Here is a 13,877-nt window from a genome sequence, read left to right on the forward strand (position 1 = left end):
GGACGCGCCGCTCTCACTATGGAAACCGGCAGGAATCAAGCGCGTCTCCCCTGGAGATTTTAATCGTGCCTGCCACTTATCAGCCAATCAAAAAAAAGAAATAGGCTACACAGTAGCCAATCAGAAAATAGCACTATTGTATCTGGGTAATATTTAACGCAACAACCAATGAAAAAAAAGCATCCTGGAATTGTTCACCATCTTCCTCGTTCACCAGCAGAGCCACTGGAGCTCCGAGCATCACTTTGAGCACAAAGTAAGTATAATGATCTCCTGTTACAACAAATTCACAACTTGTTTGAATGACAACTTGACTGCTGTTAGAGAATGTTTCCCAGATAATTAGCATCAGTTTTTCATGAGTGTCTGTTACTTAGCCAACAGTTTTACAGCCTGTTCACTGACAACATCTGCTCAAAACAAGTAACGTTACTCTAGGCCTAGTCATATTTTCGTTATCACACGATGACTGACATATTGTCACATTATAAATATATCTCTCTCCAATAGGCTTAATAATTTTATTAGCACTGAATTAATTAAAGTGCATTGCATAGTCGATGTTATAGGTCACTTTTAAAATCATGTCATATTTTATAATTATATAATCCTGGCCATGGATGCATTAATCATTGAGGCCCCCAAATAGAGGCCCCCTGTTCCTTTTTTCAAAGGTGACTGGCTTGAACCAATTTGGGAGGCTATCAAAGATCGCAGACTTGGTTTTAGTGCTTCCACATTCTGATGCTGAGAGGGTATTTTCGATGGTTGGTTTGAACAAAACCTCAACACGAAACAGTTTGTCTCTGGACGGGACATTGTCCTCAATCATGACCCTGAAAATGGCTGGGCTTGAGCCGAACTGTTTCAAATGGGAGCCAACACCACAAATGATAAAGGAGTCCAAAAAGGCAACAAACACTTACAACAAACAACACCAGTCATAATCTCTCTCTCTCTCTCTCTCTCTCTCTCTCTCTCTCACAAACACTCGCACTCAAACACACACACACACACACACACAAATTTTATAAATGGAAATTGAATAAACACTTTGTATTTGGAAAAATTGTCAGTGTCATGTGTCAGATATTTTCTTCTGGGGGGGTGTCACTCTTGCCTGTCTTCAAAACTTGAGAGCCCTGCACACCTACATATTGGCTATAAAACAATTACAATGGCAATCATGATAATTCCAAACGCAATCAGTATATGAATTAAATGAAGCTGATTGTACAGTTCAATCGCGTGTTCAGCCACTCACGTAACGTCAGCACTCTCAAGAGACTTTCCGAAAAGCCCGCTCACAGTAACGTGCACGAGAACAAAGCGCGTTATTGCACAAGATAAAAAAAAGATGCGCACAAGCACAAAGCGTATTCTCGCCCGAATTTTCACTCTTGCATAGAGAATTGTCGACAGTTACAACAGCGCCTACTGCGGTCACAAAATATCACGAGTAACAGAAAATTTTGTAACACCTGTTTGGAACGGGAAGCGACACGGATGGTTAAAAACATTACAAAATGTGACGCCGAATAAGTAAATGCATTGTATAGGAAACACTGATGGAATAATATATTGTCATGAAAGTAAAACACACAACGGAATATAAATCATTGCATATCTTAACTGGTATGTTACGTTAATAATATCTTTGTCACCCTCATTAAATACCTGCGGTAGTAAGTACTATTAGTACTATTATAAAAAAAAGAAGTACTATTTTTTGACATATGTTTTTGCTGAGACACTTCAGTGAAAAGCGTAATTAACAAGTTCAGCAATACTAGATCCTTATTGTATAATGTGTTTTTAAATTGTCAGGTGGGAATGGAAGAAGAAAGCTCACTGTTGAACCTCCAGACTCAGAGGGTTATACAGGCAGCCTTATCAAGATGGCTACCACCGCTGGGAGAATAGCACTCTATATGGTCTCTATTCAAGACGAATTGTGTCTTGATCCACTGCCATTCTCAGCAGAAGAGTTTGCGAGGATGCAAGTGTGAGTGTCGTACTTGTAAAACAGCAATGCCACTACCAGTTTTGTACCTGCATGTCAAGTCCTGTGGTAGCGGCTCACAGGCAGCTAATGATGGTGAGGTATGTTGTTTGAACAAAAGATTATATAAATAAATAGAATATAAATATATGAAGAGCTCTTTTCCATAACGCTATAAATCCATTTTAATAGTTTTTATGAAAATGATTTTTTTTACCTAGATCCATACATTTTGTTAAAATTTGATTTATCCTGTTAAAATGGTCTGTTAGCTCAGTCTGAACATGTTAAACAATGATTGTTAAATGAAACAACAATATTGTCGATTATGAATTCAAAGTTTATTTTTATTTTTTTCAAAATGCTGCAAATCCATCCTTTTTTTCTAAAAAATGTTGGTAAATTTCTTTTTAAAAACAAACAAACAAACAAGAGAACATGCAACATATGACATCAGGGACGCATACTATAAATGGATATAAATCAAATAAATGCAAATGAATGAAATAAATAACAACCAAATAAAATAAATAGTAACAAACTAAATACTAACCAAACATAGCGTTGATCCATGGGCCCAAACAGTTCTAATTTTGTTTCATCAGTCCACAGAACACTATCCCAAAACTTCTGTGGTTTGTCCACATGACTTGTGGCATACTGCAGTCGACTCTTATTCTTTGGGGACAGCAAGGGGGTGCGCCTGGGAGTTCTGGCATGGAGACCTTCATTACGCAGGGTACGCCATATTGTCTGAGCAGAAACTTCAGTTCCTACATCTGACAAATCTTTTCTCAGTTCCTCAGCAGTCACACAGGGACTTTTCTCCACTCTACGCTTCAGGAAGCGCACAGCAGTCGAAGTCAGCATCTTCTTTCTGCCACGACCAGGTAGCGTTTCAACAGTGCCCTTTGCCTTGAATTTGCGAATGATGCTTCCTATGGTGTCTCTTGGTATGTTTAACATCTTTGCAATCTTCTTATAGCCATTGCCCTTCCTGTGAAGAGTAATCACCTGTTCTCTTGTCTTCCTGGACCATTCTCTTGACCTCACCATGTTTGTAACCACACCAGTAAATGTCTAGAAGGAGCTGAGTATCACAGTCATTTTAAAGCTGCCTAATTGGTGCTTATTAGGCTTTATTGCTGCTCCCTGATATCCACAGGTGTTTTCAATACCTGATTGAAAACACTTAATTGAACCTCTGTTCTTCAGAGTGGTAGTCTTGAAGGGGTTGAATAATTATGTCAATGAAGAATTCACAAAAGAAACATTTACTACTGTATTACAAAACTAATTGATGTCATTTTAGTTGCATATGGTTCTTTAAGAAGTCCTTGTAGGATTTCATTCTGAATACAGTTACAAATGTACACTAAATTCCCTAAAACCATTTACAGCATTGGGGGTTGAATAATTTTGAACACAACTGTATCAGCATAAAACAGCATAAGACAGAATACAACTTTCAACAAGGTTAAACAACAAGAACAGTAAGGCATATATTATATGAATAGAACCTAATACTACTATGAATGAATAGATATGATATATGAATATTGTATTGTACACAGATGCAATATTTGTAGAGGACACGGACGAAATCCAGATTCTCACAAGAACTGAATGAGACTGTTTAACAAAAATCTTTAAGACTTAATATTGTTTGTGAAGTGAAAAAAAACTTAAACAGGGAAAGCTTGGTTACGAATTGCTAAATACTTATTCCATCCAGGTGCATGATGAGTGACCAATTAAACAAATGACTTGATTAGAAATAACTACTTGTGTTTTGAACTGGGTTGTTACTGTATATTACTGCCATTATAGGATTAAGGACTGTGTCTAGACATATTTACACAGAGAGAGTTGCCCATGCATGCAAGTGTATGTGGAGATAGGTATTATTTAATGATATGGAAAGTTATTTAATTGACAGCCGATTAATGTTTATAAGGTTGAATGATCAAATAATTAACTGTGATTTCACTGGGGCTATTAAACCTGAGAACAAAGAGGCCATATTAAGGTCAGAATTTTTTTTATAACTTAAACTTCTTCACATTTTAAACCGTGCAAACTGTTTCAATTGAGGCTGCTCACGAAATATATCCATTAGCCACAACATTATGTATGTATTATGCAAGACTTTCCTTGTTCTTTTTCAGATCAATCGTGCTGCATGCAACTCTACGTTTGATCCCTCTGTTGAAACAAAGCCGAAACGGTCTTCAAGTATACAATTTTGTGGACATCCTGGAAAACCATTATGATCTTTTCAGACAGTTCTTTGTCCCCGGTGTGGTGGATGATGATAAGGTATCATTAACTGGACTAAAAAACATTCACTGAGATGCCTGAGCTATGTCGTGTATTTCATTTTAGTAATGGTCTCGTTTTAGGAATTAATATCTACAGGAAAATAATTGTTTACGGAGTAAAACACATATTTGTCAAACATTTGTTCCTTACAGAACATGTTTGCAGAAAATCTATTGCTCTAAGTACATGAAAATTGATAACTGTTGTTTTATTCCACAGGCTGATACAGACTACATCATACAGAACAGCTATTATCAACTTTCTGCAAGACATTCTCCAAGAAATTGAAAGCTGTGGTATGGGTCATGAAACGGAGGGGGAGAACCCAAATGCAGGCAGGCACGGTGGTGAAGGGGTTAACAAAAAGGTTTTATTTAAACAAATAAACACAAAACAAAGACCCATGATGGGGCAAAAACAGGAACTGACAAATATATAAAGGCACAGAACAAAGACTACTTAACACTAGACTAAAAAAATACATGACATTAACTAAACTAACAACTTACTAGACATTACAGGATAACAGAGACAGAAGCATGGTCATGGTCATGGTCATGGTCATGGTCATGGTCATGGTCATGGTCATGGTCATGGTCAACAGGTAATCAAATCGAAAAGGCACAGACAGGAAAACACATGCAATGACCGACACAAGACAATGAATCATGAGGACTATTTAAAGGGAAAAAACACAGGATAATTAATAGGGAACAGGTGCTGGGGATTAAACACTAAGGGAAAGCTAACGAGACGAAAAAGGCGGGAACACAGACGAGACTCGGGGAGAGTATGGAAAGCCGCGAGGCCAAAACGTCTCTCCCCACATAAAACAGGAAGTTCTGCTTTGGTTCTGCCTCAAGACCAAGAATTAGCCAACAATGATAGGCAGAACCTTGACAGAACCCCCGCCTTAAGGAGCGACATCCTGACACTCCTCAAGAAAACTCACAGGATAAGACAGACTGGGATCTTGACAAGACTAAACAAAACATAGAGAACAAAATCAGGGGCAGACAGGCGAGAACAATTAATGGGTTGGGGTGGGACAACAAAAATAACAAACAAGGGAGGGGGGATGGGTCAAACAAGAGTACATGGGGGGATTTCCAAAAGGGGTGGGACTGGGTGAGGAAGTTTTAGCCTGTGGGGCCGAGCCCCGGGGGGCTTGACTGGGGAAGGGCAGGACTGGGGATGGGCAGGACTGCTGGGCTGGACCCCGCCCAGTCCACCGGAGGGACTACAGGAGGTGAGGAGGACCGTGTGGAATTCCCCAAGGTGAGAGTACCCACCACATGGTCCTCTGGGATGGACCCAAACCCGGAATGAGAGGAGACTGGATAACAGCTGGGAGAGGAGTCTTTGTAACCACTTCCCACTAACTGTGGGAACGGCTTATAAACCAACTCCTCCCGCTCAGGAAAAGATGGTGGGTTGTCCATCCCAGCCATTAGGTAGCCACTCACCAGCACCTCAACATCCCGAGCATAGTCCTGCAGAGGCCTATTGCACTGGGCTGGGAACGGGAGAAAGATCTTACTTAACAGTCAGATATCAATATGTCCATTTAAATGGGAAATCGTCAAATCTCACGCAAGTAAATTATGGATTACCTCAGGGATCGGTTTTAGGGCCCTGTTTTTTCCATATACATGCTGCCCCTTGGCAACATCATTAGAAAACATGGAATTAGCTTCCACTGGTTTGCAGATGATACTCAGCTTTATATCTCAACAAGACCAGATGATTCCCTCAAACTGGCAGAGTGCATCAAAGACATAAAACATTGGATGACTAGTAATTTCCTTCTTTTAAACTCTAGCAAAACAGAAATATTAGTTATAGCACCAAAAACATTCACAATACATCACATTACAACCCATCACGCTCTCTAAGATCTCAAAACTCAGGATTTTTGGTAACACCTGGAATGACTAAATCCACCAAAGGGGGTCGAGCTTTCTCATACGTAGCACATAAACTCTGGAATAGCCATCCTGATACTATTGGAGGTTCAGACACACTCTCCTAATTTATATTAGACTAAAGACACATATTTTCAGCCAAGCTTTCACTTAATGCATAGTTAATGAAAAGCAGCTACGCTAATTATTCTCTTTCTGCCTCCGCATCGGGATGCCCATCCCGAGGTAGGAAGAAATTCCGCCAGGTCCAGATGATCGACATATGCCATCCCCAAGTAGAGATTACGTCAGCTACAGCTGCAGACTGCCTGACCATCCTAGCTACATTTTAGGCAAATCCACCACCACCCAAGAGAAATACGACCATCGGACCATCCCAGCTTAGACCACTTCATCCCCAACCAAGAGCAAAGACGGACTACTTGTCACATTAATGCTGAAATTACAATACCTGCTATTTAATGCTAAACTTACATCACATGTCAACAGTTTGAAGTTATAGCTGCATTCAGTGGCCCTGATTGGAGGTTCCTGGGTGGGTGTTTGTGGGGAGTGAGGGGTCTCGTTGGTTGTGGTTGGGGGGATTCATTTGCTGGGGCTGTGTGGGTCCCGTTTGGCCTTGTTTTGTGGTCGATGTTGGACAACAGAGGAATAAAGTTACAACATGCCATTACTATTTTCCCTGGTTGTTCCTCTGTTTTCTGGTGTCGATCGTGGAGTGGGACCGGGTTGCACGGTTTTCGGTGAGTGGGACTTTCTGGGTTGCGAATGGTGGGCTCTCCCTCTTCCTCGTGGATATTTGCTCAGGGCCACTGAGTGCAGCTTTGACACGTGAGAGGGGATCTGGCCCTCCCGGCTGAGCCTGGTTTCTCCCGAGGTTTTTTCTCCATTAATCAATCATTGGAGTCGGGGTTCCTCGTCACAGCAGGGCAGTGTTGGCTTGCTCACCAGGAGACTGCGTTTATTTATTTATTCATTAATTTGATATTATTTATTAGAATGATCTTGCTCGTTCTATAAACACCATGCACTGTGCTGTGTTATACCTTTTTTGTGTTTCTCCTGTTTGCCCCTGTAAAGCTGCTTTGGAACAATGCACATTGTGAAAAGCGCTATATAAATAAACTTGAATTGAATTGAATATATTCCACACCCAGAGGGATACAAAAGTGATAGTTTCGAATCTGTTTTGTACAGAATGTTTCACTCCTGCAACCCACCGTCCATTTTCCCAATTGCTCATAGGATTACAGGCAACAAAGAACAAAAGGTGAATGACAAACCATGCACACTGCTTTCTATAAGTTAAGGTACACAAAACAAATGCATCGTGTTTTCTCTAAGTGAAAGTAACAGAACACAGGACAATCTTTGTAATCTCTTGTCTCCTGTGAGGCTGTGAACAGTGTTCTGTGCTGCTCTGTGCAGCCAACAACAGAACTGTTAGCATGATTAGTTCTGCTTTTCTTACTTTTGCCATGGTGTCGGAACTAATTCAGGCATGTAGCTTACGAAAACAAAAATGGCGGCAGAATTTTGGGTGGACAACTTCAGAAAAAGGGGCGGTAATTTTATAATAAGAATGGCTGCATACGTCAGAAGGAGTGCGAAATCTGATCGGTTCATTTTCTCACAGGCTTTCAAAAATAGGCTTCATTTAAAAGCAGGGGCGGTGATCCTGTCCAGAAATATTTGTCATGTTGTTTGGAAGTCTCTTCACATTCTGATAGCAACAAAGAAGTATAAAGGTCAAATAATATTTTTATAAGTATATATCATATGTGAAAGGCGTAGGACCAAGAAACATTTGCCAATCAAAACATTCTGGGGGAATGCTGTGAATGGTCCTGTGTACATTTTCAGCCAAACAACTATACATTGAGGAAATATAATGAAATATATGATTTAAACTATATGCTGTTTTTTGCTTCCATAATATTTTTTGCTTCCATGATATTAGTTGTGATAAAATAAACAGGTAATTTACTGGGCACTCTTTGACATCAACAGTCATCATGAAAACCTCAACAATGGTGACAATCATCAAACTTTGAAAAAAAAGATAAACAGATCAACTCAAATACATGCTGGGAGTCATGAATGAGTTTTGTATTATGATGTTACCCAGCATGCATTGCAGCTGGACGCTTTCTTTTGTTGATTGTCACCATTGTTTTATCCATCTACACAACTTCCTTGGGACCCATCAAACAGGCACATGTCTTCTCGTATCACTGTTATGCTGACGACACCCAGATTTACATCTCGTTTCACCCAGTTGATACTTGCATTACAGCCTGCCTAGAAGACATCTCAGCTTGAATGAAAGGGCATCACCTCCAGCTGAACCCTGCCAAGACAAAACTACTCGTCTTTCTGGCACACCCCATGGTGCATAACAATCTCACAATCAAACTTAAGCAATTCAACAATCATTCCTTCCAAAACAGCCAGGAAACTCAGCGTCATATTTGATCAACAGCTGTCCTTCAATGATCACATTGCAAAGACAACGCGGTCATGCCAACATGCCTTATTTAACAATAGAAAGGTTAGACCCTTTCTCACTGAGCATGCGACGCAACTCCTTGTCCAGGCCCAGGAAATCTCAAGGTTGGTCTACTGCAATTCACTTCTTGCTGGTCTTCCTGCAAAGGCTATAAAACCGCTCCAGCTGGTTCAAAATGCAGCAGCACACCTTATCTTCCAACAGCCAAAACGGGCTCATGTGACACCCATTTTCATTTCTCTGCACTGGCTACCCCTTGATGCTCGTATCAGATTCAAGTCACTTATGCTTGTCTACATGACTATCACTGGATCTGCACCGGCAAACTTTCACACCCTCCCACACACCTACACCCCACCAAGAACCCTGTGTGCAGCAAACAAGCGGCATCTTGTATTTAGGCATGGGCCGATAACCGTTTTCAAGGTATTCCGCGGCTTAAAAAAATTGCGGTGTCAAAACCATAAAAATCCCTTTATACCTGATAAACTTCAGGTTCCTTTTGAACACGAAGCTTCTTTCTGTGTTTAGATTACCCTTAAATCAAATCAGAAATAGGTTGGATGTTGTGAGAGAATTCTTTTGCAGATCTGGGAGCACAAGAACTAGACACAAAGGCATCCAGCTTTTGAACTCATTTATTTCAGGTAAGACAAATCCTTATATAGTGCACAATAAGACACCTGTTACAACCAAATAAGGTACAGAAACTGCGGTCAGGTCCATAAATATTTGGACATCGACACAACTCCAACACCCTCGGCTCCATACATAGGCTACACTTATTCATTCATTTATGTGGGCTTATTTATCTAAGGGGAAAATAATATCTAACAATACCGTTCCTGCAGTAGTCGCAGTTTTGGTTACAAACAGCAGCCGAACGTCGAGACTTCATAGGCAGCGTCTGTGCAGGAAGGCAGCCGAGAGAAACGGATAGGGAGCTTAACAGAAGTCTATTTAAATTATAAACAGAGAGCAATAACTAATCACATATTTAAAAACTAATTTATCGCTAGAAATGCCTTCAAAAGTTGTTGAAAGTGAAAATGAAAGTTATTATGTATAGAAAACTATGCTCCAACAGGCGTTTCGGCCTCCATTTAATCTTCTCGACCATTCACGTTCCTTGCATGTTGTTCTTGAAACGACTGGTCTCTGTCATTGGTTAGCTGTGAAAAAGAGTGTTTTTTTCTACAGAAACGTTAAACTTTTTTCAACCTCAACAGACGCTCAGAGCTGCAGAAAAAGATGTCGGCGCTGACATTTAAAAAAGCGCTCAGGACATTCACGTATTTGGCAGACGCATCTATCCAAAGCGATTTACAGTGCATTATCCTATACATTTTGTTTCTAAGTATGAACAATCCCCAGGGATCGAACCTGCAAAATTGCATCGTTAATGCAATGTTCTCACCACTGAGCTACATGAAAGCATTTACACCATAGGATTATAATGTAAAACAGACGCTAGCACCTTAAAAACGTAATCAAGTCAGAATAAATACTATTTGGCTTTCTACCGAGGCAAATAACATGGCTAATCAACAAGCCCAACGTGAACTAGTTTGAACAAGGTGAACATACTTACATTCCTGCATTATAACTTGGAGTGAAAAATAAATGTGTAGAAAGTGAGCATGTCTCCAAAAACATTGCTCAGCTGCAGGTTCGATGACTGCTTTTTTACAGATTTTTTTTATTTGTTGAGCTGCCCGTGAAGTAACTGGATATTTTCTTTTAAAATTATTTTTAAAAGAAACTTTTATGTTCTGCACTTCTGATTATTGTTGAGCTACAGGTTAAGGCTCACTTAACTGACTGCTTTTATTTTAATTTAATTAAGAAGAACTCTCAAATTATTTAACCAGATGTTTTACTGTTCCAGAATGTTCTATATGTTTGTTAAAAATAAAACATATTGTGTTTAGTGAGCTAAACTAAGCTTTTTTTTAAATAACACATTGTAAATATGTAATAGTAATGCCGTGAAAACGTGGTAGTTTTGCTCAAGGTTATCACACCGTCAGAATCTCATACTGGCCCATGCCTACTTGTTTTGCCTTCTCAGCAGTAATGGCAGTAAATCTCTTTTCCGCTCATTCTCCTCCACAACTCCTTCCTGGTGGAACATTCTTCCTAACTCCATTTAATTCCTAAGTACATTAAAAAACGACTTAAAACCCATTTCTTCTGTGAATACTTAGATAACACTAACCTTCTCACTTTCTCTCAACAGGCATTGTTCTTGCTTTTGTGAGTGTCTGCTAAATGACCAAATGTAAATATAAATGTTTTGTTATAAAACGGTCAGTTCTGGTCCATGATTCTGATTGGTTTAGCAGAGTTCTAAGCCGTTATAAAATATCCTGATTCATAACGGCTGACCATATTACATAGGTTAAATATCATTTTATTCACTTTATTTTATAAAACCTTGCCACGCATGTGGAATAACCATTTTATAAAAGCAATAAGCCCCACGAAGCAGGGTTACAGTACATTTTATAACTGCAAAGGGGGTTTTAGACACTCTGTTGTGCTACAACACCCTTAGATGTTATAATGTATAATAAATGTGAGAAACTGTAACCCACTGCCCTTTGGGGCTTATTGCTTTAATATGAGGTGAGGGCCTGTTACAAACATGACTCTAAAACGTGTAGTAATGCCAACGTTTTACTTTAGTACATGTGACAGCCCATATTTTAGTTTAAATTGAGTAAACAAGTTTAGTCAGTACTGCAATGTAGTTCAAATGTATTTTAAACATTAGTATCTGTACTTCTACTTGAACGAAGGATATGTGTACTTGGCCATCCCTGGTTACATAACCGGTTAGTGCTGATTTGGGATATTTTGTTTATTCATTATACTTCCTAGACTCCACTTGACATAGATGCTCTGGGTGGATTTCCATCAAGCTCTTGAACACTAGTTTGACTGGTTAGTTGATTAATTACAAGTGTGGCATCAATAAAGAATAATACACACAGAATCTTTCTAAGAAATGTCCAGCAGATTGTTCTCCAATGACTCCTGATGTTATGGTCCCTGTACTCCACATACACTTCTGGAAAATAGTTTTGCATCTTTATAGACAGAAAAACAAGTGCTTTGCATTTCAGGCAAATGCCCAATGTATACTCTTTCATTCTTCTGAACAAAAGTGAAAGTTACCTATTTGTCAATGTTTGGCAACCCATAAATAAAAAGTGTACTGTGCATTTGTTACATTCCCCTCTCTGTCTAGGGGCGGCAGAGAGGTTGTAACAAAGATAAATGAATAAATAAATAAAATAACGTTGACACTTCAGTCCATCTGTCCCAGAGTGACAACACAACGCTTAACATGGAGGCAAATAAAGAGGCTTATATTTACAATAACCTAGTAAATACAATTGATTCTAGGATGCATCTCTTCAGGAGAAAGTATTGACAAACTAACAAACAAAAAGTAGCTGACTAAGGTTTAAGAGAGCTCTGGCTTATCTGAAAAATGGACAAAAGAAAATAAAGAAACAACTGAGGTCCATCAGGTTTCCTGTTGTTTTCTTTAGTTGAACCTCAAGAGCCCCAACAGAGCTGAATGCCCAACATGAACAACACGCACCTGCATCTTCACACTGGACACATATCCCTTTTTTCTACAGTCAACATAGTCTGGGACTGAATCCCCAGAGGAGCCCACAAATTTAGCCGTTTGCCTCCTGAAGCCAAGAGAGGAACATGGGTCACAGCGTACGCTCGCAGAATCTCTTCTGTTGTCAAGTCACCAATGTGGTTCATGTTGGCCGTTCAGCTCTGTTGGGGCTCTTGAGGGTCAACTGAAGAAAACAATAGGAAAGCTGATGGACCTCAGTCCTTAGAACTAGGTGGACTGTTCCTCCAAGTATGACAACAAGGGTTGCAATGATGGTTTTATGAGTGCAGCCTTCGAGCATGTCATTGATAATGTTGGAATAGACACGGAGACATCTTATCCAGGGCGAGGCCCCACTTGTTACATTCCCCTCTCTGTCTAGGGGCGGCAGATGGGTTGTAACAAACATAAATTAATAAAGAAATAAAATAACGTTGACAGACTTCAGTTCATCTGTCCCAGAGTGAAAACACAACGCTCAGGTTAGAGGCAAATAAAGTTTATATTTTCTTTGGAAGCAGTAGGGCGAAAGAGCCTTCTCCACCATTTTCACCTGTTTTTGTTTAGAGAGGGAGTCTATGTTGTTTTGCAGAGGCAATTGGACAAAGGCGGATTCTTAAACTCTCTGATTCCTAACACGATCACCAAGGCCTGCTGTGACCGGAGCCGTCCAAATGGTTATGTTGTATGTTGAACTCACAGTGATTTCACTCCACAGAAATCTTTTGGAAAAGGCCGACGTTTTAATGCTTAGATCAAGAGAAACTCGAGCTACACCCACCTGTTCTCAAACCAGCATGCTTCCTTTGTCGCACCGCAATGTTTAAGGGGGAAATCTTTGGTGCGGGCACCTCCCTAAACATTCCATCTGGGAGGGGCTAAAGAGTTGAAGTTCTCGTCCATCAAAAAACCGGTGCAATCGCCAACTTGGAACCACTTGTGGTGGCATCCCAAAAAGGTAAAAAATCTCTCTCTCGTACCTTCTCCAGATCTGTTCCGCCTATGTGGAATGATCTGCCCGCTGCTACAAGATCTGCAGATTCTGTAGTCATCTTCAAGAAACGTCTGAAAACACATCTCTTCCATCAACATCTGACTGATCTTTTCTGACTTCTATTTCTTCTCTACTTAGCGAACTTAAAACTTAAAACTAAATTAGCTCTGTATACTGTGTTAGGTTATATGAGACCAGCCTTCTTTTTGATTGCACTTATGCTTTTGTTGTACTTATGCTGTCCCAATTGCTTCCATTGCCTACCCCACCTGTAAGTCGCTTTGGATAAAAGTGTCTTTTAAATGACTAAATGTGAATGTAAATGTACTCTAATCCACTCAGATACAACTGAGCTAGTGACTTTATTGGGTTACAGTGTGCGTAAATGTGAAGTAAGTGATAGCTGTTCATATCTCTCGTTATTATGCAGAAAGCTCTGTTGATATAACATGCTCGATTCTGTACATTCCTTAATGCTTCCA

This window comes from Triplophysa dalaica, chromosome 5, assembly GCF_015846415.1.
Source record: "Triplophysa dalaica isolate WHDGS20190420 chromosome 5, ASM1584641v1, whole genome shotgun sequence".
NCBI classification, from domain to species: domain Eukaryota; kingdom Metazoa; phylum Chordata; class Actinopteri; order Cypriniformes; family Nemacheilidae; genus Triplophysa; species Triplophysa dalaica.